Source organism: Muntiacus reevesi, chromosome 7, assembly GCF_963930625.1.
Source record: "Muntiacus reevesi chromosome 7, mMunRee1.1, whole genome shotgun sequence".
NCBI lineage: Eukaryota > Metazoa > Chordata > Mammalia > Artiodactyla > Cervidae > Muntiacus > Muntiacus reevesi.
Window position 1 is genome coordinate 11,297,633 of NC_089255.1, and position 2,226 is coordinate 11,299,858.

Here is a 2,226-nt window from a genome sequence, read left to right on the forward strand (position 1 = left end):
GTATGTCAGAGTAGTTATGTAAACCTAAACTAGTAATGTGTTCATTGAATTTCTTTGAAAAAGCCTTATATATAAACTGCATTACCAGTGTTAAACAAAAAAGATACACTTTATACTACAAAATTAATCTAATAACAACAACAATAAACACTCCACTTCCTCCCAGAAAGTTACATTGTGCTGATATCCCACAGATAGTACTATAAAAATATTTCCTTTTTGCGATATGCTGGGCTCACAGTGAGTATGCTAATACAGAGATCATGGATATGTTACTGTAAGAATGTCATTAGTGAAACATGTATAAGGCATGTAGGAAACTAGCATTAAAGCTCTTAAGGGCAATGATTCAAATTGGCAGCTGCTAGAAAAGGTGCTGCTGGGAATAAAAAAATATTAAATTTAGTTTCAGCATATTCTAGTTTTTAGTGCTTCCACAATGAAATGAATTATAACTCACATAAATTTCTGTTGCTGGAACTAATGGACCAACAAAGAATGGACTTTTGCCCCCTTTAAATAGTAGCCCAATCCTGAAAACGGAAGCAGTCACTTGCAGTCTTCCACACGGTATTGTTAGCAGTGGTCTGCGCAGTCAGCAGGAAGTTCTGGTTGAAGTAGTGTTGCTTGTTGCCATCAAACTTCACAGTTCCACTGGTCACAACAAGAACTGTGGTCTGGGCCTGAGTAGCTTGCTCATGAACTGGCTGGCAATCTAACATATTGACCTGGAATTCACTGGAAGGCAACATGTCAAAAAAATTGGCTAGGGCTTCCAGCCCTGTAACACATTTCCATTCCATATTAAAGTGGCCTTGTCCAGATACAGCCTGGTTAGTGCCCGTCTTCTTTTGTCCATTGTCTCATAGTAAATATTGACAAATTCCTCAGCAGCTCTGCACGCCTGATCTACATAAGTTTTAAATTCCACAGCCATGGCCATCGGGGAGTCCGAATTGCCCTTTTCCTGCAGTGGCGGCGTCACTATGTCCTCTCGTCGCTGGTTCCCTCGCCATGAATAGCTGGTGTGTGGCTCCTCAGAAAAATAATTTCTTCTTTGGTGTCGTTCTCTGTCTCCCTGAGACCACTCACTTCTGAATTTTCTCATACTTCAATCTGCCTTTTTCCTGTCTCTCCTCCCTTCGGTCTGTCTCTAACTTGAGAGTTGGACTTTAAAGAAAGCTAAGCACCGAAGAATTGATGCTTTTGAACTGTGGTTTTGGAGAAGACTCTTGAGAGTCCCTTGGACTGCAAGGAGATCCAATCAGTTCATCCTAAAGGAGATCAGTCCTGGGTGTTCATTGGAAGGACTGAAGCTGAAGCTTAAACTCCAATACATTGGCCACCTGATGTGAAGAGCTGATTCATTGGAAAATACCCTGAAGCTGGGAAACATTGGGGGCAGAAGGAGAAGGGGAAGACAGAGGATGAGATGGATGGATGGCATCACCAACTCAATGGACATGGGTTTGGGTGGACTCTGGGAGTTGGTGATGGACAGGGAGGCCTGGCGTTAATGGGGTTGCAAAGAGTCGGACACAACTGAGCGACTGAACTGAACTCAGTCTGCTGCTAAATCAGGAAATTAAAAATGGATAAACAACAGCTGAAACTCAAAAAACCAGGGCTATAGGAAATCCCAGACGGCCACTTGGCTTTTCCTGGCTCCCTGACAGGCCTCATTTTTATTTGATGGGTTAAAGACTTCCATGGATACAGTGTTAATGCTCTCACAATGAGTTCTCACAAAAAAGAAAAAATTATGTTTCACTGAATATTAACTTCTAGTTTTGTTAATTAAGGTCTGTGCTTACCAACACTCACTTCTGAAATAGTTTTTTGTTATGTTATATTGCTAAAAGATTTAATTAATTTATTAAAAAGGACACTCTAAGATTGTTTCTAAAGCTTGTCTCAGTAACCAATCTTTGGACAAAGGTCAGATGCTCCATGATGTCCACCAGGAGATGAACACTTGGCTATAATCATTTAACTGAGTCAGATGACCTGGGGTGTACTGGGATATACCCAGTGAAAGTTCTTGACTTAAATTCTTGCTTGTGACCTTACTAATAACTGCTAGCTATATTATTTTCTATGTAGCTTGTTTTGGAAGATTATTTTTTACATTACCAAATGTGTGACTGAGCCTGTGATAAAATGCTGATATGCAGTTCCATATGAGATCAATAATGGTAATCATGTAACTCTAGATATGGGAAGAAG

At 40.3% G+C, this 2,226-nt stretch overlaps 1 pseudogene; it reads right to left on the reverse strand.

The window, feature by feature from the left end:
* Positions 1-515: 515 nt before the first annotated feature.
* Positions 516-1,108, reverse strand: LOC136172416 (NTF2-related export protein 2-like; annotated as a pseudogene).
* Between the last annotated feature and the right edge of the window lie 1,118 nt (positions 1,109-2,226).